Source organism: Macaca thibetana, chromosome 16 (assembly GCF_024542745.1).
Source record: "Macaca thibetana thibetana isolate TM-01 chromosome 16, ASM2454274v1, whole genome shotgun sequence".
NCBI classification, from domain to species: domain Eukaryota; kingdom Metazoa; phylum Chordata; class Mammalia; order Primates; family Cercopithecidae; genus Macaca; species Macaca thibetana.
The window spans coordinates 2,891,119-2,918,380 of NC_065593.1; the positions used below are offsets into that span (position 1 = coordinate 2,891,119).

The following is a 27,262-nucleotide window of genomic DNA, read 5'->3' on the forward strand; positions in this document are numbered from 1 at the left end:
TGGAAGTGGGACTTTATTGAACAAAGTTAGGACGGGACTCTAAAGCAGCACTTGCTTCTTTTGCTCCAAGACGACGTTTAAACGTTTGTTATACTATTGTTTCTTTTTCCCCCCAACTCTTCTCCCACACTGCCTTTTCTCCCCCACCACCTTCTCCCACCGTCTTTCCCCGCTTCTCTTCTCCCTCCCTCCACCCTCCCCTCTTCTCCCAGCACTGTCTTCTCAGCCCGTCTTTCTGCCTTTTTCTTCCCCTCTCCCCACCTCGTTCCCTGCTTCATCCTCTTCTCTCCCACCGATCCTTTTCCCCTCTCCGTCTCTTTCCCCAACGTCGTCTTCGCCACTTTCCCCTCCCTTCTTCTTCCCCCCATCCCGTCTTCTTCCCTTCTCCCTCCCCACCCTTTTCTTCCCCTCTCCCTCTCCCCTTTCCAACCGTCTTCTTCCCCACCTTCTGCCCTTTCCCTCCCCTCTCCTTCCCGACCCTTCTCCTTTCCCACCTTTCCCTTCCCCACCTTTTTCTCCCACCTTTTTTCCCCCCTCTCCTTCTTCCTCAACGTCTTCTCTCCTCCTTCTTCCCCACCGCGGTCTTCCGCACCCTCTGCTGCCCTCTCCCCACCGTCTTCTTCCCGCACCTTCTGCTCCCCTTCACAGTTTTTTTTCTCTTCCCCACCGTTTTCTTTCCCTCAGTCTCTCCGCCTCCTCGCAGCACCGGTTCCTGTGGCGGCATCTTTTCCTCCCATGTCCCTCTCCCCACGGCCTCCCCCACCCTCCTCTCCACCCGCTCGCTTCCCCTCTCCACCTTCCCGCCTATTCCCGCAGCAGCGTCTTCCCGCCGCTCCCTCTTCTCCCCTCCCCCTCCCTCTCCTCACCGTCTTCTCCCGGCCTATTACTGCAACCGTTTTCTTCCTCACCCCGCACCGTTTTCTTCCCATGTCTTCCCACCTGCATGCAGCAGCGTCTGTCTGCCGCGGTCTTCTCACCGCCCTCTTCTCCTCTCCCCATCGTCTTCTTTCCTAGCCAAGATCTTATTCTCCAGCGTCTTCTTCCGCCTCCATCGCCCCACCTTCTTCTTGCAGTAGCGTCTTCTTGCCGCGCTTTTCTCTCCCCGCATCCCCTTCTTCCTTCTTCTTCTCCCCACCGTGTTCTCTCCCCACCTTCTCCCCGCACTGTCTTCTCCCTTCACCGTCTTCTCCAGGCGCCTTCCCCACAACCGTTTCCCGCGCCCCGCCCCCACCGTTTTCTTCCCCTGAAACCGTTTTCTTCCCCTGAAACCGTTTTCTTCCCATGTCCTCCCACCTTCTCGCAGCAGCCTCTGTCTGGGGCGGTCTTCTTCCCACTCTCTTCTCTCCCTCTCCCCATCCTCTTTATTACCAGCGTCTTATTCTCCACCGTCTTCTTCCCCTCCCCACCATTCTCTGCCCATTTCCGTCTCCCCACCTTCTCGCAGCAACGACATCCTGCCGCGCTTTTCTCTCCCCGCACCCTCTTCTCGCCGCTTCCTCTCCCCACCGTCTTCGTCTTCTCGCCCACTCCCTTCTCCGCGCTCTCCCACTGCCTTTCACTTAGAAGCCCTCCACGCGTGCGCGCGCCTGTGTCCCTGCGCCCGGTGTGTCTCTGCGCCCAGGTAGACCCGTGAGCTGGGCCCCTGAGCTCCGCGCCAGCACCCTGCTGGAGACCCCGGAGAGTCGCTGCCTGTGCCACCGCGGCTGTCGCCGCCCCCGCCGCTACCTCAGAACTGAACAGTGTTGGCTGCGGGCGGAAGACAGTGGGGCCCAGAAGACTGCGGGGAGAGGGGGAGGAGGGGACGGAGAGGGTGGGAAAGACCTTGGAAAGTGAGAGGGGGGAGAAGAAGGTTCGGGGAAGAAGACTGTGGGGAGAAAGTGCAGGGAGAAGACAGTGTGGTAGGGAAGACAATGGAGCAAAACGGTGAGGAGAGGGAGAAGGACGGTGGGAGAAAAAAACCGTGAGGACCAAGCCGGGCGCGGTGGCTCACGCCTGTAATCCTAGCACTTTGGGAGGCTGAGACGGGCGGATCACAAGGTCAGGAGTTCGAGACCTGCCTGGCCAGCATGCTGAAACCCAGTCTCTACTAAAAATACAAAAATTAGCCGGGCGTGGTGGCGACCGTCTGTAATCCCAGCTATGCCAGAGGCTGAGGCAGAAGAATCGCTTGAACCCGGAAGGCGGAGGTTGCAGTGAGCTGAGACCGCACCACTGCACTCCAGCCTGGATGACAGAGCAAGACTCCATCTCAAAAAAAGAAAAAAAAAATACAGTGGGGAGAGGGCGAGGGGAAGAAGATAGTGGGAAAGAAGACCACCGAGACAGGGAGAAGAGGTGGAGAGAGCGCTGTTGTTTCACTGAATATTCTTCAATTAAAGTTAAAATGCTCTCATAAGTTCTGTATTTTCAACTTCTGCTCTTCGGGTTGGTATATTCTTCCTCCGTCTCTCCTTAATTTTATTCAACACCAAGTTGTAACTCCAAAGACCTTTCTCTTTTTATTTTCTAATGTTTTTCTTTTTATTTTCTAATGTTTTTCTTCTAAGAACATTCCTAACGCTGGTAGCACTTTACAGTGTTGCAAGGCTGTGAATCCTATTTCCTGTCATCTCTTCATGCTTTCCCACTGAGATATCAGCAGATTTTCATCCCATTATTTTGTTTACACTAGGAACATTTCAGCTTGGCTAGACCTGTTTTCTACTTGATTTTTTTCAACTTCAAGCTTGACAAGCCCCAATGTGCTCCTTTACCAATTGTTTCTATCTCAGGAATTGGTTTCTTGTTGCACTGTGGTACACATGAAGCCATATACCTTTTTCAGCTCATTATCCTCAGAATGTTTTTATACGTTATTGACACAGAATAGACACCTAATAAATATTTCTAAATTTTTATTGTTCTTGCTTGTCACAAAACAGCAATCACTTTTTTTTTAGCATGATACATGCACTTCTATCATCTGCCTATCATTTGCCTATCACATTTTATTTCTTCCCACTCCCCCATTTGTTTCCCACTCTGTGGCCATTCCGAACTACTTAGAGCTCTGTCAAGTCTCCATGCTATTTTATAATAATCATTGCTAATGAAAAGAAAAGGAGCTTTAAAGCATAGGCAGAACTCACTGTTTTCTAAAAAACACATGCATATCTCCCATGTTGAATAGTGTCGGAAAGTCATGTCCACCTGGAACCCGGGCGTGGTGGCACGCGCCTGTAATCTCAGCTACTCTGGAGGCTGAGACAGGAGACTGAGGCAGGAGAATTGCTTGAACCTGGGAGACGGAGGTTGCAGTGAGCCAAGATCATGTCACTGAACTCCAGCCTGGGTGACAGAGCAGGACTCCGTCTCAAAAAAAAAAAAAGCACAGATGGAAAGACGTGCCCATGTCCTCTCCTCGGTCCACTCTGGGGCCTTGGAAATGCTGCAGCAGGGAGCAGGCCCCAGGCTGCACGTGTCCTGAACTCATGATGCGTGTGTGCAAAAGTGAACAACAAATTATTTCAAAGATGCAAGGAAAAAAAGAAAATATCAACAGAATCTTCTTTCCCATAATCTTCATGCACCTCCTGGTCGGGATGAGTTCATGTTCCCATCTCTAAGCACAGGGATTGATTATGACGGCATGTATAGGACTGAGCGACCCCACACTCTGTGATCCAGCATGGAATTATGATTTACATCACCATAGGAAGAGTACAGAGGCTTAAACAGAAAAAAAGGCAAATTTTCAAGTAAATGGGCAATGAGTTTGGGGAAGGCATTAAAAATTTCTGCTATATCAGAGATGTGATCCAAATTACAAAGTGTTGCAAATCAAAACATATATGCTTAGTTTAAATAGGTTTCAGAAGATAAGTGCTAGGCAAAACCATTGTTATTAAAGTTTCACTAGACTGCTGTCATGGAGTGAATAGGAAATATTTGTACATGGAAATGGATTTTTTTCTGAGTTTTAAAAAGAAAAGCTTTCCAGTTCTTTGAAATTACCAAATAACCATGAATAATCATTACCTTAATAAAAAGTTATTTTCACTTTAAAAAAAGAAATCCAAACATAGAACCAACAACAGTGAGGAAACCACAAAAGAAAAGGTCCACAACAAAAGCACTGATATGGAGCATAGAAGATTTAGAATCACACACAGACATGCTCTAAGCCTGGCTCACACATTGTTGTGATGTTAGTGCAAAACTTACAATTATATGTATATACAAAACTTACAATGATATGTATATATAACACTTATATGTATATATAATCCATTTTACCTGGCTTTGGGTCTCATAACAATTTATATTTGAGTGGCTCCACAGTGAATTAATATGTAGACGGATTTATTGATTCATTTGTTTATATTTTATTGTTAAATTGATTTAATTTTATCACAAATGAACATACCATTTTTACCCTCTCAACCATTTTTAAGTATACATTTCAGTATTTAATATAGTCACATTGTTGTAAATCCAATTTCCACAACTTTTTCATCTTGCAAAAGTGAAACTGTGTACCCATTAAACAACTCCCAATTTCTCCTACCCCACCCCCCTAGTAACTATCATTCTATTTTCCGTTTCTAGGAGTTTGCCCACTTGAGATACTACATATAAATAAAATTATACAGTGTTTGCCCTTTGTAAATGGCTTATTTCATTTAGCATAATGTAGTCAGGGTTCATCTATGCTGTAGCATACATGAGAATTCCTTCCATTTTGGGGATGAATAATATTTTACCGTGTGCCAAAACGTGCATCACATTTTGCTTATACAATCATTCATTGATGGACGCTTAGGTTGCTTCTACTGTCTGGCTATTGTGAACAATGCTGCTTTGAACATGAGTGTAGAACTATCTCTTTTAGACCCTATTTTCAGGTTTACTCGGTATGTATCCAGAAGTGGAATTGCTGGATTATACAGTAATTCTGCTTTTAAGTGTTGAGGAACTGACAAACTGTTTTGCATAGAATCTGCACCACTTTAAATCTCTTCCAACAGTGTACAGGGGTTTCAATTTCTCCACGGTCTGGACAACATTTGTTATTTTCTTTTTAAAAATATAGTGGCCATGGTTATTATTTATTTTGATCACCAGATTATCTTTTTCAGTGTTTGAGTTTTACAAGAATATCAATTCTATTTTTCTATTATCCTTTTATAAATATTTTATATAAATATCTCATCAAATAATTAGGATCATTGTTACTGTTTTTATTTCAATGCTTTATAGTAAAGGCCACTGAATATATAAATACATAAAATATATAAATGATATATTTTCCTTTAACTCCTTTACGAATGGCTATAAATACAGATTTTTCAATAAATTACTATGTGCCAATCACTCCACAATGTTCAAAGTAGGCTTTAATATTGCCATGTTAAACTTCTCTACTTGTGATTTATATATCTAACCCAGCTGTCAGCAAGACAGTTTTGCTTCCTGGTTGAAATGGCTCTGGCTTTATGTAGACCATTCATTCAATTTCCATGCCACTTCCCTGAAATATTTGTGGTTCATTTTTTCAATTCAAGTAAACATGCTTTTTTTTTTAATACTCTGCTACATTCCTGATGTCATACAAATTATGCAAGGGGTCAAAACATAACTCTGGTTCTTTTCAGGAGAAAGTAATAATATTTCATTAAAAATAACTTATGAAAACATGACCAAAATATGATAGACTATTCATTTGTCTTTTAATTAGGTAAATGCTTATTTGTCTTTCTCAAATGTTTCACCTTCTTCCATAATTTTATCATTTTACTTTTTTACCTTGTCTTTTGATTTCTAGATTATATTAATTTCTACAAGATCACATTTTAATTTTTATTTCATTTCCTATACATTTGGCATTCCTATCTGGCAAGCATCCACAAAATTTAGTGGTATACAAGTAATTGCTTATTTTTCATTTATATTTTACTGTCTGTGACATCTTTATAATTAGTTGATAATTTCTGTCATGCATCAAAATAACTCATTGCTATAAATGTCCTATTTTTAAAATTTTTCTCAGCTTCTTTTTTCATTTTCAGTTCTTCGTGTATTTTTTGATTCTTATTTTTTGGGCTTCGAAAATACCTTTATATATCCCTCTGGATTACTTTAGTGTCACAATTATTCTTTAAATTTTATATAAGCTTTACATACATTTAGTGTTTTATGGATAATGATACTGTATTTGAAGCTTGAGTATAACTACAAAATATCTTTTTTTATCCCAAGACATTTAATAAAAAGAAATAATGTTAACGTAGAGCAGATTAGTAGACGAAATGAATGACAGATGGGGAATTGCTATAAGCACTATATTTCACTCAGGTCATTTTAAAACCAGCAAAATAACTACCAAATCATTGCATTGGACCAGGCGCAGTGACTCATGCCTGTAATGCCAGCACTTTGGGAGGCTGAGACAGGTGGATCATCTAAGGTCAGGAGTTTGAGACTAGCCTGGACAACCTGGTGAAACCCTGTCTCTAGTAAACAAGAAATAAGCCAGTCCTGGTGGCGCATGCCTGTAATCCCAGCTACTCAGGAGGCTGAGACAGGAGAATTAACTGAACCCGGGAGGCGGAGGTTGCAGTGAGCCAAGATCGTGCTACCTCACTCCAGCTTGGGTAGCAAGCGCGAAACTACATCTCAAAAAAAAAAAAAAAAAAATATATATATATATATATATATATCATTGCATTAAATTGTATGCTTCAAAATTTTCTTCATTCTTGACAATAAATGGAGATAGATGATTATAAGAACACAATTCAGTATTGCTTGAAAACATTCCAGTAATTTCACAGGAAAAATGTTTATAACGTAGAATATGAGCTTAAGGACAAGAAACGTCTTTCCTCTGTTCAATACTGAATACTCAATTCCAATCACTGGGCCTGGTATGTGAAAAGAGTTTCTTGGTTTAAAAAATTTACTTAAGTTGTCAATGAGTGAGGGAAAAATAAGACAAATTTTATGTTATACTACATACAATACCAATAGAAATTGTGGAACAGATTTTACATTTTAAATGTCAATTTTACTTATAATCTATACATAAAAGGAAAATGAAGTTAGGTTTTTATTAACTAGAAGCTGTTATGAGAACGTGGACAGAAGTCTTCTATTTTCAAGTGCAAAGTTACTTACATTTAAGAAACAACTTAAGATATATGATAAATAAAAATTTTGTTGTGCAGTAAAATTAGAGTGCAAGACCAACCATAATCTGTACAAAGAATTAAAAACCTAAATATGTCAATGGATCATAAGTATCAAGTGACAACAAATGAGTAGATTTTTATAGGGCTCATGACCTCTGCTTATTACCTTTAAATACTGCAAAAGAAAAAATAATTCTCTTGGCAGGTTAATATTTGTATTTTATTGATCATATCACTTATGCCATGGGTCTCCAAAAATGTTCTGGGCTGCATATATGTTCTGCATATGAATCTTGGAAGAATACTCATTTACTGTCAATAGTAGTTTTAAAAAGTAAAATGACATTTTATGTAGCATTTTATTCTTTTCCCTGAGCATGCTGTATTAGTTTCCTGAGGCTAGGAACAGAACAAATGACCACAAACGGAGTGGCTTAAGACAATAGAGAGTTATTTTTTCACAGGTCATGAGGCCAGAAATTCAAAAGGGAGGTGTATGATTGATTTCTTTGGGAGGCTTTCAGGTAAAAATCTCCTTCTTAGCTTCTGGTGGTTTCCAGCTGTCCTCGGCATTCCGTGACTGTAGGCAGCGTAACTCCAGACTCTGCCTCCCTTGTCTCATGGCCATCTTCCCTGTAGGTCTCTATAGGTTCCCATGGCCTTTCTGTAAGGACACAGCCATTAGCTTTACGGCCCACCCTAATGCATTGTGACCTCGTCTTCATCAAGTGTATCTGCAGAGACCCTGTTTCCAAATAGCTTAACAATCTTGGGTTCCAGGTGGACATGACTTTCTGCGGGACACTACTTGCATGGGAGATATGCATGTAATTTTTAGAAAATAATGAGTTCTGCCTCTGCTATAAAGCTCCTTTTCTTTTCATTAGCAATGATTATTATAAAATAGCATGGACAGCTGACAGAGCTCTAAGTAGTTCTGAATGGCAACAGCGTGGGTAACAAATGGGGGAGCGGGAAGAAATAAAATGTGATAGGCAAATGATAGGCAGATGATAGAAGGGCATGTACATCATGTTTAAAAAAGTGATTGCTGTTTTGTGACAAGGAAGAACAATAAAAATTTAGAAGTATTTATTAGGTGTCTATTCTGTGTCAATAACGTACAAACGCATTCTGGGGATAACGAGCTGAAAAGGGTATATGGCTTCATGTGTACCACAGTGCAACAAGAAACCAATTCCTGAGACAGAAACAATTGGTAAAGGAGCACATTGGGGTTTGTCAAGCTTGAAGTTGAAAAAAATCAAGTAGAAAACAGGTCTAGCCAAGCTTAAATGTTCCTAGTGTAAACAAAGTAATAGGATGAATATCTCCTGATACCTCAGTGGGAAAGCATGAAAAGATGACAGGAAATAGGATTCAGAGCTTTGCAACATTGTAAAGTGTTACCAGCCTTAGGAATGTTGTTAGAAGAAAGAAAAACATTGGAAAATAGAAGTTCTTTGGAGTTATAACTTGGTGTTGAAAAAAATTAAGGAGAGACGGAGGAAGAAAAGAATATACCAACCCGAAGAGCAAAAGTCGAAAATACAGAATTTATGAGAACATTTCAACTTTGAGGAATGTTCAGTGAAACAACAGAGCTCTCTCCACCTCTTCTCCCTGTCTCAGTGGTCTTCTTTCCCACTATCTTCTTCCCCTCGCCCTCTCCCACTGTATTGTTTTTTCTTTCTTTTTTTGAGATGGAGTCTTGCTCTGTCATCCAGGCTGCAGTCCAATGGTGCGGTCTCAGCTCACTGCAACCTCCGCCTCCCTGGTTCAAGCGACTCTCCTGCCTCAGCCTCTGGAGTAGCTGAGATTACAGGCATCCACCACCACGCCCGGCTAATTTCTGTATTTTTAGTAGAGACTGAATTCTCCTGACCTTGTGATCTGCCTGCCTCAGCCTCCCAAAGTGCTGGGATTACAGGCATGAGCCACCGCGCCCGGCCTCGTCCTCTCCGTCTTCTTTTCCACCCTCCTTTCTCCCTCTCCTCAGCGTTTTCCTCCACCTTCTTCTCTACCACACTGTCTTCTCCCTGCACTTTCTCCTTACTCCCCAGTCTTATTCTCCTCCTTCTCCCAGCTCCCACTTTCCAAGGTCTTTCCCACCCTCTCCGTCCCCTCCTCCCCATCTCCCAGCAGTCTTCTAGGCCCCACTGTCTTCCGCCCGCAGCCAACACTGTTCAGTTCCGAGGTAGCGGCGGGGGCGGGGGCGGGGGCGGGGGCGGGGGCGGGGGCGGGGGCACAAGCAGCGACTCTCCGGGGTCTGCAGCAGGCTGCGGGGGCGGAGCTCAGGGTCCCAGCTCAGGGTCTGCCTGGGCGCAGAGACACACCGGGCGTAGGAACACTGGCGCGCGCACGCGTAGAGAACTTCTAGGTGAAAGGCAGTGGGAGAGCTCGGAGAAGGGAGTGAGAAGACGATCGGGGGAGAAGACGGTGGGGAGAGGAAGAGGGGAGAAGAGGGTGCGGGGAGAGAAAAGCGCGGCAGGAAGTCGCTGCTGCGAGAAGGTGGGGAGATGGAAACGGGAATAAAATGGTGGGGAAGGGAAGAAAACGGTGGGGAATAAGAGGCTGGGAAAAAAGAGGATGGGGAGAGGGAGAGAAGAGAGTGGGAAGAACACTGCAGCAGACAGACGCTGCTGCGAGAAGGTGGGAGGACATGGGAAGAAAACGGTTTGAGGAGGAGAAAACGGTGGGGGGGAAACAGTTGTGGGGAAGGCGCCTGGAGAAGACGGTGAAGGGAGAAGACGGCGCGGGAAGAAGAGGGAAGAAGGGGGTGAGAGGAGAGAAAAGCGCGGCAGGAAGACACTGCTGCGAGAAGGTGGGGAGATGCAGGCGGAAGAAGACGGTGGGAATAAAAGGCTGGGAAAGAAGACGATGGGGAGAGGAGGAGAGGGTGGTGAGAAGACTGCGGCAGACAGACGCTGCTGCGAGGAGGTGGGAAGACATGGGAAGAAAACGGTTGGGGGTAATAGGCCGGGAGAAGACGGTGAGGAGGGGGAGGGGGAGGGGAGGAGAGGGAGCGGCGGGAAGGTGGAGAAGGAGGGGAAGCGAGCGGGTGGAGAGGAGGGTGGGGGAGGCCGTGGGGAGAGGGACATGGGAGGAAAAGCTGCCGCCACAGGAACCGGTGCTGCGAGGAGGCGGAGAGACAGGGGAAGAAAACGGAGGGGAAGGGGAAAAAAACTGCGAGGGAGAAGAAGGTGCGGGAAGAAGACGGTGGGGAGAGGGCAGCAGAGGATGCGGGAAGACTGCGGTGGGGAAGAAGGAGGGGAGAAGACGTTGAGGAAGGAGAGGGGAAAAAAAGGTGACAAAAAGGTGGGGAAGGGAAAGGTGGGAAAGGAGAAGGGTCGGGAAGGAGGGGGAGGGAAAGGGCAGAAGGTGGGGAAGAAGACGGTTGGAATGGGGAGAGGGACAGGGGAAGAAAAGGGTGGGGAGGGAGAAGGGAAGAGGACAGGATGGGGGGAAGAAGAAGGGAGGAGAAAGTGGCGAAGACGACGTTGGGGAAAGAGACGGAGAGGGGAAAAAGATCGATGGGAGAAAAGAGCATGAAACGGAACGAGGTGGGGAGACGGGAAGAAAAAGGCAGAGAGAGAGACAGAGAGAGGACACTGCTGGGAGAAGAGGGGAGGGCGGAGGGAGGGAGAAGGGAAGCGGGGAAAGACGGTGGGAGAAGGTGGTGGGGGAGAAGACAGCGTAGGAGAAGAGTTTGGGGGAAAAAGAAACAGAAGTGATACTAACGTTTAAACGTCGTCTTGGAGCAAAGGAAGCAAGTGCTGCTTTAGAGTCCCGGCCTAACTTTGTTCAATGAAGTCCCACTTCCAAATATTTTGCGATTGCAGTGTGGGTCATTTTTAGTACTTAGATCCAGAGCAGTCTCGGATTGTTAAGTGACAGTGCTGTCAAATTGCATGCTGTTCACCAGCTGTAAACAAAAACATCACTTTTCCTTGAAGTGCACTTTAATATGTAATTCAAAGACTTTTCCTAGAGGCTCATTGGGGAAAAAATAGAGGTGTGTACCTTTGGCATTGAACATGGAATCTCTGATTTTAGACTGCATTTTTTTCCCCAAATCTTTAAGATTGTGGCTGAAACATGACTGTGAATACGGCATTCATTTTGTGGGGCAGTGCATATTATTTTAGCAAAGATAGGATAAACTGATAAGCCTATAAGAAAATGTAATTCAATTTAATTAATTCACTCATACAAATTTAGGTTTCCTTAATGTAAAAAACCCAAAAAGTTGAATTGCATTAGTCTTTTAAACATCATGCTTAGAGTCAAGAGAATTTGTCGGTGCAATCCTGTAATGCTGGTGTTGCATTATGCCTACATAAAATACACGTTAAACCTAAATGTTGCTTTTTTATTTGGCATTGTAGAACTTCATAGAAGTTTATGTGTACTAATACAGGTGAACTTGACATAGATTAATTGGCGTTAATTGCTTGTAAAATAAGCAGTTAAATGTAAAGATATAAATATATTTTATATTATCCCATAGTTTTTTAAAAAATTTTCTTGTTTTGTATTCTAGTTTAAAATCCTGGAATACCTACTGATATCTTATTTCCCGTGAAAGGTCTTCAGCTAACTATATTGTATTTCCAAGCAAATGTCTGTACCAGAACATCAAGTGTAGAAATGAAGCAAAATCTATATTTTAGGACAGGTGCAGTGGCTCGCACATGTAACTCTAGCAGTTTGGGAGGCCAAGGCAGGTGGATGGCTTGAACTCAGGAGTCCCAGACCAGCCTGGGCAACATGGTGAAACCCTGGCTGTACAAAAATACACAAAAATTAGCCGGGCATGGTTGTAGCACGTCTTGTATTTTATTCAATCAAATTGAAGGTTTCATTTACACCTGGAAAACAAAATGATTTAAATGTACTTATAGAAAAAATAATTAACCTCATGCCCAAAAGGGGTTCACTTACAGCACACGTTCATTCATACTATCAGACAGTGGGTTAAACGTGTCTGAGCACCGCCTGTTGAGTCAGGAACACAAGTCAGTATCCGCACTGAATATTACCCAAGATTTTCCCATCTGTAATACAGAGTAGCGTAGATAACTTCATGGACTTCATCTCTTTAATTTGTTGTGGAACACTAACATGACCTCCTCATATATAATTATCAATGCTGCTCTTAAATAGATGTTACCATCTGGATATTTACTAGACTTACCATGACTTAACTGCAGATATGTGATCCATATCTAATGTGTACTATACTAATTCTGTAATCTTTGATTATTAAGTCTCACATGGTGGTTTTGGTTTTAAAAAGCTCTTGGAGATCAGGCGGTTTGTGTTTTGTTTTTGTGTTGTTATTTTACTATGAAGTAACGTGGATAAAGATTCTGGAAGCACGAATGCGCACCACCACCCAGTGAAAAGGTCCATTGTTAGTTCCCTCCATGCAAGCTTTGGGTATTTAACACAGCATCAGGCATAGGCAATCTTTGCAACACTAAAACAGGAAGTTGCAATTTGAGTCATTCTCAGTCACTGACAGTCTCTATGTGCAAATTTAACAGCATGGCCACTCGATATACACATAGGACAGTATTGGGATTGGCTTTTTAAAACAAATTATATCCTTTTGCCAAAAAAGAAAGAATGCGCATGGTAATAACTGCAAGTCACCATGCTTTCTTAAGAAAGACAGTATCTGAAAAAGATACATGAAAAAAACTACATTTGCCTCTTTAAAAACATTCTATGTTATTGTGGAAGCAACGTCACAGAAAAAAGGGTTAGAAGAAATGTGAATCAGCATGAAATAAAATATTTTGAGGGTTATTGAACACTTCATTTTCATGAAAACAGAACAAGGTTGTTTATTTAGCACAGGTATTTCTGTAATTGTGATACATTAGCACAATTAGCTGTATTCTGCAGTGCTCGATCTTGCTCTGTGTGTGAAATGGCCTACCACTAATACAAGGAAATTTGTTGTGAAACATGTACTGTAGAATTAAGTTCAAAATGTATCTGTGCCTAAATCACTTTATTTTGTAAATAAAATTTGGTTTCCAACATTTTTTTCTCCAGAAAAGCACAATCTGCTAAATTCTTAACCAAGTGGAAGAGAGAAAATGTTCAAGAAAAACAAAGCAATTGTGCACGTCACACTGTAGTTGAAAGTGTTCTGAGGCCGGGCGCGGTGGCTCACGCCTGTAATCCCAGCACTTTGGGAGGCCGAGGCGGGCGGATCACAAGGTCAGGAGATCGAGACCATGGTGAAACCCCGTCTCTACTAAAAATAGAAAAAATTAGCCGGGCACAGTGGCGGGCGCCTGTAGTCCCAGCTAATCGGGAGGCTGAGGCCGGAGAATGGCGTGAACCCGGGAGTCGGAGCTTGCAGTGAGCCGAGATTGTGCCACTGCACTCTAGCCTGGGCGACAGAGCGAGACTCCGTCTCAAAAAAAAAAAAAAAAAAAAAAAAAAAAAAAAGAAAGTGTTCTGATACTGAAGCTATGTCCAGTATTTTAAGCTGCTTTTATACAGAGTGATCACTTGTACGTTAATCTCAGAAGATTCTAGATAGAAATTCAAAGGCCTTGGTCCCAGCCAATTAAATGTGACTCTCTGAGAGAATCCCAGTGATACTTACTCACTTTCCCCTGTTCCGATCATTGATCAGATGGTTAAGGATGCATGAAAGATACATGATTTTTAAAAACAAGATAATGTTATTTAAAATATCAGTGTTCAGTGCTTGCATTTGCAAAGAACATAAATATTAGATGATACTGAGGACATTCCTTAATAATCAGCAAAGGTAAAATGTATTGTTGTTTTAATTCTGAAAAAAATGGAGAGCGTTACCATGAAATTATTAATATTTTACTTACATTTGTTACCAAATCACTGAACTCAAAAGCAGAATTGCTGAAGTCACTGGAGTTTGATACTTCAGGATTGATGGTTTTGGTTGAATTCTTTAAAAAATCAAAACTATAACTACATGATATAAACAACTATGCTCTTTTGTTTCAATAGAAATTAAATATATATCCTTAACAGTATTCTTAGGTCAAAGAGTCAATTGGATGGTTAACAATACTACTTCCCAGTCAATTTCCTTGTCACTGTTAAGATAAATCTCCAGAGTTTGAATGGTATTTAAAATAAGATTTGACTTGTAACTTACATAGGTATGAATTTGATAGTTATATTTTGATTTGTCATAGACAAAATACTGAATGATTATGGAAAATTCTTTCAATATGTCAAATTAGTTCCATGGCACCCGCGGTTATGTAACTGTTAGTACCTGTGGGGAGGGGCCTTTTTTTCCTTAATTCTCAAGCCCATAGGCAATCACTGACAATACTCAATTCTGATTCCTTTTCTTGGGGCCACATAAAATTTAATCTCTGTCTCTATTTCTAGAAAACTCTAGAAAAACTTCCTATCAGAGAGTCTTTTATCAGACAATAGAATAGTTTTTCAGGGATGCAACTGCTTGGATAGGTATTTTAAGTTTGGAGTTGTAAAATCATGTTCTATCATCTCAACTATTGCATATATCAGCAGTGTTTTGGGACTGTGACAGAACATTTTATTTTTCATTTTATTCACTTGGAAAAAATCAAATAAAAACTACGCTATTGACTTAGGAATCAGAGATATTTGCTGTTTGATACAGAGTAGGAACACTGCAATGACTTCAAGAAAATGATGACATTCTTCTAGACTGAAAAATGCATGTGTCCTTGACGAAATAACAGCTCTCTTTCTTGTACAGATCGCCCAGACACCCAGAAACTGCCCATTCAGAACATGGCACATCATAGAGACTTTAATAATTTTTAATAATTTTATTTGCCCATGTTTTCTGATTGCTCTATTTCACTGTGAACTCTCAGTACCAACAATTAATAACAGATAATTTGGAGGCTGGTGTTTACAAGTGATTGATGACACCAGTTACAGGTATCTTTGTTTCTTCTCCACTCCATTCTGCGCTACGACAAAAAATAAGACATTTGGCCGGGCGCGGTGGCTCAAGCCTGTAATCCCAGCACTTTGGGAGGCCGAGACGGGTGGATCACGAGGTCAGGAGATCGAGACCATCCTGGCTAACACAGTGAAACCCCGTCTCTACTAAAAAATACAAAAAAACTAGCCGGGCGAGGTGGTGGGCGCCTGTAGTCCCAGCTACTCGGGAGGCTGAGGCAGGAGAATGGCGTGAACCCGGGAGGCGGAGCTTGCAGTGAGCTGAGATCCGGCCACTGCACTCCAGCAAGGGGGACAGAGTGAGACTCCGTCTCAAAAAAAAAATAAAAATAAATAAAAAAAATAAGACATTTATAAATAGAGACATTTTATTTGCAGTATAGCATACATTCAAATTAGGTGCGTGCACAGACATTTTCCCAAATATTGCCATTTCTCTTTTTAACACATAGGTCCTTGGTAAGCACTGCTTTGTAACACTAGTTTAAAATAGTTCTTAGTTCTTTTAATCTAACCATTTACAATATAAAATTTCAAGAATGGTACAAAGAAAAAATTATTCGTCAAAACAGTATTATCAGACATAAGAACATTTTTATAAGATAACTGTGAAGTCAACAACAAAGCATCACAAATGAAAGAAAATTTCAAATACCATTTTTTATGAGGAATAAATGTCAGATTTATGCTTCTGATAAGACAGACCAGGTATCCTAGAATATTTTAAGGTAGTTTTTGTATGTAAAACAACATTTTAAAACAAATCAGGGCCAGGCACAGTGATCCATGCCTATAATCCAAGCACTTTGGGAGGCCGAGGCGGGTGCATCACTGAGGTCAGGAGGTCGAGACCAGGCTAGCTAACATGGTGAAACCCCGTTTCTACTAAAAATACAAAAATTAGTAGTGGCATGCGCCCGCAGTCACAGCTACTTGGGAAGCTGAGGCAGGAGAATCCCTTGATTCTCAGAGGCAGAGGTTGCAGTTGAAGGGGTGGCCTGCCCCTCCACACCTGTGGGCGAGGTGGAACGAGAGACTTGAAAAAAAATATGAGACACAGAGACAAAGTATAGAGAAAGAAAAAGTGGGCCCAGGGGATCGGGGCTCAGCTTACAGAGGACCTACGCCGGCACTGGTCTCTGAGTTCCCTTAGTATTTATTGATAATTATCTTTACCATCTTAAAGATAAGGGAGTGGCAGGACAATAGGATCATTTTAGGGAGAAAATTAGCAGTAAGACATATGGATAAAGATCTCTGTGACATGAATAAGTTCAAAAGAAAATGCTGTGCCTTGATATGCATATGCAGACATCTCCATAAACCTTTTAGCAGCATTGCGCCAGCAAGTCCCACCTTATGCCGTAAGGCGGTTTTCTCCTATCTCAGTAAACAGAGCATACAATCGGGTCTCACACCGAGATGTTCCATTGCCCAGGGATGGGCAGGATTTTTAACCAGCAAGCTGCCTTCAGGCACCTGTTTAACAAAGACACATCCTGCACAGCCCAAAATCCATTAAACCTTGAGTCACTACAACACATGTCTCTTGCAAGGACAAGGTTGGGGGTAGGGTCACAGATTAACAGCATCTCAAATACAGAGCAAAATGGAGTCTCTTATGTCTACTTCTTTCTATATAGACACAGTAACAGGCTGATCTCTCTTTCTTTTCCCCACATCAGTGAGCTGAGATTGTGCCACTGCACTCCAGCCTGGGTGACAGCAAGACTCCATCACAAATAAATAAATAAAATAAAAATAAAACAAATTGGAGGTAATAATTTAATTTTTTTAAACACTAACTGAGTTAATGTAAAGCCAAGAATTGTCAGGCTGAGATTTGGAGAGAAACAGCATCTAGGGAAATAAGAGCTGCTTTGCCCTGGAGCCATTTGTTACTTCAGATGGGCTATCTACCAGGTTGTGTTAAACCTCTGCTGTTCTTGCAGAGGCCCCCAGTTTTGTCATGGATATTAACGGCTGCTGGTGCATTAAAGCACTGAGAAGGAACCAGAATTCACCCAGTCACCACAGCAGGCTGACTGCTCTCCACCTGAGTGCCCCAAAAAGGTTCCAACTCCAAATTTTTATGAAAGTAATTCAGGACTTGACTGTCCTTATCCTTCTGGCATGAGCCAATAGCAATCATTGGAGAAAGAAAACATTATTCGGACCTCTAAAGACAGCCAAAACCGGTTGTTCACACACTGTATTTTGTACGTTTGCTAAAAGATATGAGGGTCATGAAGAAAAAAAGACACTGTGAGAAAAAATAAACAGACGCCAAAGAAAAAGAAAAAAAAATGTGTCAAAGCAACTAGAATTACTATATTCAAAGACATCAGGTCAAGCCTGGAAACTTCAAGAAGAAAGTAGAAACTGAAAGTGACAGATAGGGTAAAAAAAACACAAAAATTCTAAGACTAAAAAATGTGAGGAAGAAAAAGGTGACTCAATAAATGAGTTTAACAGCAAATGAGACACAGCTGAGTAAAGAAGCAGTGAATTATAATCGGTATTATAAGAAACTAACCAGAAAAAATGTGCATGTTTATACATACATTCATAAAGATATATGGATACAAGAGCTGAAGAGTCACTGAGGATATTTAATAATAAAATCTAATATACACTGAAGAAAAGAGATGAAAATAAGAACAGGACAGAAAAATATTTAAGGACCCAATTGCTGAGAATTTTCTAAAATTCATGAAATGTAATAACCTGCAATTTCAGAAAGACAAACTCCTGGTAATGAAGCTGCAGAAAACCAAGAAACAAGTAGAAATTAGTAGAGCTTCACTGTTGATGTAAGATATCGCTAGTCAAAACTTCCCTACACAACAAAAGTATCTTTTAAAAATAAAGATAACATTAAAACATGTTCCGATGAGTAAAAACTGACAGATTCTTTTTTTATTGGCAGATAGACCCTAAAAGAAATTCTAAAGAGTGTTTATTGAGAAAGAAGAAAAGGCAAAATGATCACAAATAAATATTTTCAAGGATTCAGTGATGAACGGAGAGCAGCAAAAGTGGCAGATATCTTGCCAATACACAATTGGACTAAATCAGCAATGCCTTGGGGGTATTAAATACACAACACAGAGCCAATTCACACACAAGTACAAGTACATATGAGAAGGGATAACAGGGCTGGGCACGGTGGCACAGGCCTATAATCCCAGCACTTTGGGAGGCTGAGGCGGGTGGATCATGAGGTCAGGAACTCAACACCAGCCTGGCCAACATAGTGAAATCCCATCTCTACTAAAAATACAAAAATTAGTCGGACGTGGTGGTGGGTGCCTGTAGTCCCAGCTGCTTGGGAGGCTGAGGCAGGAGAATCGCTTGAACCCAGGAGGCAGAGGTTGCAGCGAGCCCAGATCAAGCCACTTGCACTCCAGCCTGGGTGACACAGCAAGCCTCTATCAAAAAAAAAAAAAAGAAGGAATAATAGAATTAAGGTCCTTCCTTGCACTTTCCAGAATAATGGTAAAAGTATTAATAACTATAACTTTTCATAAGTCAAAAATATATTGTAATTTCTAGTAAATTACTAACAGGAGAGTAAGAGTGTATAAATTCCAAACAAAGGGAATAAAATGAAAAAATGAATGTTTAAGAAAATCTACATGCATCAAAAAAAGGCAAGAAATGCCGAGAAAAGGCAACAAAAAGCAGGCAAGACAAAAAGCACCTGAGAAAGTGGTAGGCGATTTCACAGCGACTACTGTTGAGGGTAAATTGTGATCGGGGAAATGGCTGATGGGAAATTCTAGACTGTTGAGGATACTTGATCTGGGTATTGAATTTTTTATGGATGTTAATTTCAAAATTATTTTGATCTGAGTATTAAATTTATAGATGATTAATTCATTTAAGTGTTGGAACCAAACTCTCGATTCCCTCCTGGGCAGGGGTCGCCGCGAAGGATCACCGACACGAGATTCACAGCAGAGAGTTATTTATTGCTAGCGCGCTAGGGTCCCAAGCTCTAAGTTGGCACTGGGACCCCGAACGCTTATTACAGGCTGTTTATATAGGCAAACATAAGTTCAAACACAGCTTTTGGCGCGAAGTTCGAACAAAGCTTAAGGCGCAAGATGATTGGGTCTGGCTATGGCCTGAGCAAGGTGTCTGGTTCTGATTGGTCGGGGCTTGACCTTATGGGTTTCTTTCCTGGTATGGTTTAGGGCTGGACCTCATGCGATATTTTCCTAGAACTGTTCAGGGCTGGACCCCCTGATGTACATTCCTGGAATTGTTTTTCTGTTTGAGTTCCGGGAACATTGAGGGGCTATCCATGGCCATCTGGTGTTAATTTTTAAGTTTTATGAGGCCTAGTTTCATAAGCAGTATATTCATATTTTTTGCACATGATTACAGTCTGAAATTTAAATTAAGAATGAAGGTTGACCTTGCTGACTTGGAGCAGTCCATGTTTTTTGCTCTCATTTCCAAGGCATTATGTTATTTTATGAGTTAGGGAAAGCTTAGCAGATAGATGCGGTGGAAATATGATGATGTTAGGAAACGCATGTGCTCTGAAAATAGGGAAGGACAGAAATTCATGAAAGCCAAGTAACATGAGTAGTACAAGGTGGAATACTATACCTCCTAGCAGAAAAAAGAAAATTCTTATTTACATTAAAACAACTAGACATTTCCTTTAAGAACTTAAACCCATAGTTCCCAAGGGACAAATATTGTGTTTCTATCATTTCTTTCTTTAAATTTGTGGATAAACGTGATCCTTGGTAGCCCTTGATGACATAAATAAAATTTGAAAGAGTTGGTAAGGGTCCATCTAACCTCTGAATTTCCAGATTCCGAGGTTAAGAGAAAAAAATACGATCGATAATGTAAGTAACGTTCTTCTAGTCAAACATGACACAAATTTTAAAAGAGAGATACACATTTTTACTGATTTAGTAATGGTCTCTGTATTGAGTTGATGGTTAGTTTTCAATCTTTTTTCTTTTTTTTGAGACGGAGTCTCGCTCTGTTGCCCAGGCTGGAGTGCAGTGGCCGGATCTCAGCTCACTGCAAGCTCCGCCTCCCGGGTTCACGCCATTCTCCTGCCTCAGCCTCCCAAGGAGCTGGGACCACAGGCGCCCGCCACCTCGCCCGGCTAGTTTTTTTTTTGTAGTTTTAGTAGAGACGGGGTTTCACTGTGTTCGCCAGGATAGTCTCCATCTCCTGACCTCGTGATCCACCCGTCTCGGCCTCCCAAAGTGCTGGGATTACAGGCTTGAGCCACCGCGCCCGGCCTTCAATCTTTTTTCAACTTGAGTCTTCCTGGAGAGCAAGTATGTAGTCTTGAAAATGGAATAAAAATTACAGTACAAAAGAATAAAGACAAGTTTTCAAACTTTTTGGCATCAGGAACTCTTTAAAATCTTAAAAATTATTGGGGACCTCAAAGTGATTTAATTTATCTTCATTATATGTGTAGGTATTTACCATATTAAAATTGAGTCTGATAATGTGGACGAAGCGTATGAGTTGACTCAAAGCAATGATGACAAACTCATTATGTGTTAACATAAGTAACACATTTGCATGAAAAATTAAAGAAAATGGAAATTCATGTGAAGAGTGATTAGTTTTATTAAGCTCTTTAATATCTGATTTAATAGATTATAGCTGGATTATCATATTTAACTCCACATTTAATCTGTTAAAATATATTATTGAGTTTAAACAAGTGTATGAAAAAAGTCTGGTCTCACAGAGAAAAATAGTTGGATTAATTTTACTCTAAAATATGTTGTTCCATTTTATACTTTGAATTAAGTTTTACCCATGCCCAATTTTATAATATCACCCGTTAGACGTAGTTTCACGGAGTTAAGGCGATCTTTTAAATGTTGGCACATTTCATTATACAATGTCAAATAAACAACAGCTTTGTTAAATCGTTGCCAGCCTAACCAGAAAGATCTTTAGGTGTTTGGACAGCAGTCTGGCTCACAGTAGTTAATAAAGTTTCCCAAAATTCTTGTTTTTAATTCAAATTTTAAATTTTATCACTGATATATAGGATATTGTCAGTTTTTCTTGAAGTGAGAAGCTCAGTTTTTCACTTTTATTCAGTCTTTACCATCTAGTAAATGTCACTTCTGTTCTTCCATAAGAAATCTGGAATCGGCCGGGCGCAGTGGCTCAAGCCTGTAATCCCAGCACTTTGGGAGGCCGAGGCGGGCGGATCACAAGGTCAGGAGATCGAGACCATCCTGGCTAACACGGCGAAACCCCTAGTAGAGTTTTCTCTACTAAAAACACAAAAAATTAGCCGGGCGAGGTGGCGGTGCCTGTGGTCCCAGCTACTCGGGAGGCTGAGGCAGGAGAATGGCGGGAACCCGGAAGGCGGAGCTTGCAGTGAGCTGAGATCTGGCCACTGCACTCCAGCCTGGGCGACAGAGCGAGACTCCGTCTCAAAAAAAAAAAAAAAAAAAAAAAAAAAAAGAAATCTGGAATCCTCTGGGACTACTTTCTTTCTCTCATACGCCAAACCAATTCATCAGTAGATCGTGTTGGTGATTCTTTTAAAATATATTGTGAATCCAAGCATCTCTTACAGGTCTACTGCTGCCACTCCACCGAGCCACTATCATCTCAGGTCTCGATTAGTAGTAGCCTGTCCTTCTAGATGCTTTTTACTCCTTGTATTGTTTGTTCCTTTTGTCTTTCCATGAAGCCACCTAGCTGATTTTTCAAAATATCATTTAAAATGTCACCCTTTGGCTCACATTCTTTGAATGAGGGAAAAACTCATATTTTCTTTTTTTAAAAAAAATAACTTTTAAGTTCACGGTACATATGCAGGCTCCATAGGTACACTTGTGTCATGGGGGCTTGTTGTATAGATTCTTTCATCATGCAGGTATTAAGCTTAGTACCCACTAGTTTTTCTTCCCACTCTTCTCCCTCCTCCCACCCTCCAGGCTTCGAAAGGCCCCAGTGTTTGTCATTCCCCTCTATGTGTCCATGTGTTCTCATCATTTAGCTCCCACTTATAAGCTTGCTAAGGATAATGGCCTCCAGCTCCATCCATGTCCCTGAAAGGGACATGATCACAATTCTTTTTTTATGGCTGCATAGTATTCCATGGTGTATATATACCACATTTTCTTTATCCAGTCTATCTTTGATGGGCATTTGGGTTGATTCCATGTCTTTGCTATTGTGACTAGTGCTGGAGTGAACATACACATGCATGTGTGTTCATAATAAAATTATTTCTATTCCTTTGGGTATATAACTGGTACTGGGATTGCTTCATTGAATGGTATTTCTGTCTTGGGTCTTTGAGGAATCACCACTGTCTTCCACGGTAGCTGAATTAATTTCCACTCCCACCAACAGTGCATAAGTGTTCCTTTTTTCTCCACAACCTTGTCAGCATCTGTTATTTTTTGACTTTTTAGTAATGGCCACTCTGACTAGTGTGAGGTGGTATCTCATGGTGGTTTTGATTTGCATTTCTCTAATGATCAGTGATGTTGAACGTCTTTTCAAAAGAAAACTCATTTTTCTTGCACTGTTGAGCTGATTACCATCAGTTCCAAACCTCCCCCTTTACCCTGCTCGCCGGCTTTGCCTTGTCCGTGGCACGGTGTGAAGCTTCATCTATAGCATCTGCTAGAGGGATGCTGGAGAAGGTTGGGGCTCTTTCTAGTTCTGAGTGTTCCTCTTACCTTGCCCTTGTGGGGGACTACAGCCTTGTGGGGGACAGCAGCCAACGGTGGCCATCACCTCTCTGGGGACAGAGCAGGTCACAGGCAGCACCTAGGGGAGCAACTTCCCAGTGTTTTGTCAGTGTAGCACCTCAGCAAAATTCTCTGCTATCAAGCAGGCCACATCCTCACCCTCTCCAAAGAGGTCTAGCGCTCAGTTCTGGTGTATGCAGGGGGTTCTTCCAGATTGGTTTCTTCTGCACTACTTGCCTGAAGCTCTGGAGAGTGCGGTGGCAGCTCCCTGATTTTGCTGTCCCTATTCTGTGTGTGTGTTTGCTTGGCCTTTCACAAGTTTGTCCAACCCGTAGCCCAGGGCTGCTTTGAATGAGGCCTGACACCAATTTGTAAACTTTCTTAAAACGCTATGAGATTTTTGGCTGGGTGCCCAATGGTTCATGCCTGTAATCCCAGGACTTTGGGAGGCTGAGGCAGGCACATCACTTGAGGTCAGGAGTTCAAGACCAGCCTGGTCAACATGGTGAAAACCCATCTCTCTCTACTAAAAGTACAAAAATTAGCCAGGTGTGGGGGCACATGCCTGTAATCCCACCTACTCGGGAGGCTGAGGCATGAGAATCTATTGAGTCTGGAGGTAGAGGTTGCAGTGAGCTGAGATCATGCCACTATACTCCAGCCTGGGTGACAGAGTAAGACTCTGTCTCAAAAAACAAAACAACAGGCTGGGTGCAGTGGCTCACACCTGTAATCCCAGAACTCTGGGAGGCCGAGGCAGGCAGATCACGAGGTCAAGAGATCGAGACTATGCTGGCCAACATGGTGAAATCTCGTCTCTACTAAAACTACAAATGTTGGCTGTGCCTGTGCCTGTAGTTCCAGCTACTCAGGAGGCTGAGGCAGGAGAATCCCTTAAACCCAGGAGGCGGAGGTTGCAGTGAGTCAAGATCGCGCCACTGCACTCCAGTCTGGCAACAGGGTGAGACTCTGTCTCAAAAACAAACAAACAAACAAAACAACAACAACAACAACAAAACCCACAACACACAAAAAATCACTATGAGTTTTTTTTGTGATTTTTTTTTGTTTTTTTTTAGTTTATTAGCCATCATTAGTGTTCATGTATTTTATGTGTGGCCGGAGACAATTCTTCCAATGTGGCCAAGGGAAGCCAAAAGATTGGACACCCCTGCTTTAAGAGATAATCCCTTGACATATTTAACAGTTATTTACGTTCAATTTCCTTTATTCAAATTACTGTGCAGTTTCAGTCTCCTGGTTGGACAGTAACTGACCACAATGTCTTCCAAGGCCCTGCATTATTTAGTTCGTGACATTGCTCTGAAACTGTTGTCTACCATCCTCCCCTTGTGTACTTTGCTCTGGCCTCACTGATGGACACGTTCTTCCTAGAACATCCTCCTTCTTAGATTTGTCTTACTTTTTGCCTAGAATCTTCTTCTTTTTATTCAAATGTCTCATTAGCAGAATTTTCCACATATGATATAAAATAGTGCTTCCAATACGACACTTCCTCTCTTCTTTAGCCTGCTTCGTTTTTCATAAAAGTTCTTGTTGGCCGGGCGCGGTGGCTCACGCCTGTAATCCCAGCACTTTGGGAGGCCGAGGCGGGCGGATCACAAGGTCAGGAGATCGAGACCACGGTGAAACCCCGTCTCTACTAAAAATACAAAAAATGAGCCGGGCGCAGTGGCGGGCGCCTGTAGTCCCAGCTACTCGAGAGGCTGGGGCAGGAGAATGGCGTGAACCCAGGAGGCGGAGCTTGCAGTGAGCCAGGATCGCGCCACTGCACTCCAGCTTGGGCGACAGAGCAAGACTCCGTCTCAAAAAAAAAAAAAAAAAAAAGTTCTTGTCACCACATGACATGTTACAGTCATTTATTTCCTGTCTGACTCTTGTCACTGGAAAGTTATGTCCTTGACAGCATACACAGTCTGTTTTGTTCCTGGTTAATCCTTGTGCCTGCACCTCCATATAACCTAGCACACAGCACACAATTAAACGGCTGAGAGTTAATGAATAAATGAAGTAGTATACTTCCTAGATGAGAAAACTGAGACTCAAAAGTGATAAGTACCAAATCAGTATAACATAACAGTTAGGAGTTTAAGCTCTTTGCGGAGAAATGTGGGTTTAAATGGGAGTTTTGCTACATCCTACTAGTGTAATGTACATATATTTGTTAAATTCTCTGTGCCTCATTTTCCTTATCTGAAAAATGTGGATTAAATGGTAACTAATTTATACTGTGGCTATATAGAGTAAATAAATTATGTATATAATATGCCTAGTACAGTGCTTGACACACATTAACAATTCCACATATTTAGTTATTTGTACAATTATCTGTAGCTGCAAAACTATAAATGCAGTCTCGTCATCTTTCTAGAGAGATAGCAAGAGAAAGGTTAAGTTTATAAAATGTCTAAACAATGAAAACTATATTATTGAAGTAAAATGCCTAAACAAGGGCTGGTTTTAATATCAACTAATTAGTAGCTGCCTGATAGTAAGAAACGACTCTAAAATCAAGTAGACAAGAAAATGGTTGAGGAGGCTGACCAAATCCTACGCTATACTGCACGTTCAGTAACCGTGTCACAGCAGTGATGCCATATTGCTTTTCTTTGAATCGTGGCATCACAGATGAGAACCAAAGGACTAGATAGATCATAGATAGGTACACACTTACACGCAAACATTCGCGCATATCTACATATGTAGATAGACACATCCATATATGGATGCATACACGGAGAGAGAGATTTTTTAAAACTGCTGAACACAAATCCGGTGATTTATGAAAGTGAAGGACAAATACGGTTGTATAAAGAGTCTTTCAAGGAATTTTCAGCAGATATAGATCTTTTTGTGTTGAAAGAGAAGATCACTGTTGCCTTTCTTTTGTAAACACAGGTCTATGAGTGACTAAAGCGATTATATGAAAACTGAGCATTTTCATTCTGTATCTAGTTTTAGAAATTGAAGGAAACGTCTATTGTGAAATATTTTAATTTCTGAACCTAGTTTACCTTTGAAAATAGGCCTTACTTGACACCGAAGCGTTCTCTAGACACCACATGCCTTACTTGACTCCATATCGCTCTTCAAACATCATGTGGGGACCTCTTGCCCTTCTCCTTTGAATGTAATGGGTATTTTATTTTGGTTAAATATTTTCCAGCAGACCCTTGAATCACCTTGCTTTGATATTTCCATATCAGCCTCCTGAGTAGCTGGGACCACAGGCATACACCCCCATGCAAGGCAAATGTTTATATGTTTTGTAGGGACAAGGTTTCGTCATGTTGGCCAGGCTGGTCTCACACTTCTGACCTCGAGCAATCTGCCCACCTCAGCCTCCGTGGATCATGGAGACCACTTTTCATCATTCTGCATTATATGCCCCAGCCCAGTCCAGGGGAACCTGGGAGGTGCTCAATCCATAATGCTGGCTGCTCCCTGGCCAGAAGAGCTCTTGGTGGCTCTGTGAGCCCACCTCGGTGACCCTGGCTTCTGCCCTGGGGAAGCTCCCATCCCTCTGGATTGCCCTAGGACTCCTGTAGCCTAGAAAGGCCTTACTTGACACTGAATCGTTCTCTAAACACTTGGCTACATATAGGTCTCTAAACATCATGTAGGGACCTCTTGCCCTTCTCCTTCATGACCTGTAGGGCAGGGCCAAGAGGAGGAAGCAGCCTCAGAACACACAAAAGACTCCCTGCCCCAAATGGCAGTCAACCCACCGTCAGCACTTCTGGAAGGAAAGGAGGAAGGTTTCCTTCTGTAGAAAGCTCCTTTTTTGCCTTGTTTCTGAAACCAGGGAGTGTCAGCAGAGTCCAGTGCACCTGTGGTGCCTGAGTCACTGTCTGTGCCCAGAATGTGTGTCTGACCACAGCCCCGACCCCCAACCCGGGCTCGATATTCCCTCCAGCTGGAGTCCTGGGCTCCTGACATGGCCTGGCCTGTTTGTCCTGCCTTGGCCGAGTATGGGAGGGCCTTACCTTGTATTCCCCTGGGTTCTCAGTCTTGACTTCTTCAATGTCTAGAAGGAGTGAGCACACCCAGTCCCTCACCGGTGGGGGGAATTCCTCTGTAAACCCTGCGAGACAGAAACAGACAAAACGCTTTAGTGAGACAACACAGGGCGACCCTGGGAGGAGCAGAGCCTAAGGGGTTCTGGAAGCCTCCAGCCTTTAGCTCCTCGGTTCCCAGGGAGAGGCAGGCCTCCCCCGACAATTGAAAGTGTGGAGGAGCACTCTGACCTGGACCTTTTCCTTTTTTCGGGTCACCAGGACACGTCCATACCCTTGAGGTGGGGTGGCCCAGGTCCTGGTATTAGGTTTTCTCCCAGAAAGGTGATGCTTGCATGGATGGGTCAAAAGCCTGGCAACC

General features: G+C 42.3%; 2 pseudogenes; one reads left to right on the forward strand and one right to left on the reverse strand.

Annotated features, from left to right (window-relative positions):
• The first annotated feature begins 740 nt into the window (after positions 1 to 740).
• LOC126939050 (uncharacterized) overlaps positions 741 to 27,262 on the forward strand; it is a 174,427-nt pseudogene continuing 147,905 nt past the window's right edge.
• LOC126939489 (uncharacterized) lies at positions 9,464 to 10,626 on the reverse strand (annotated as a pseudogene).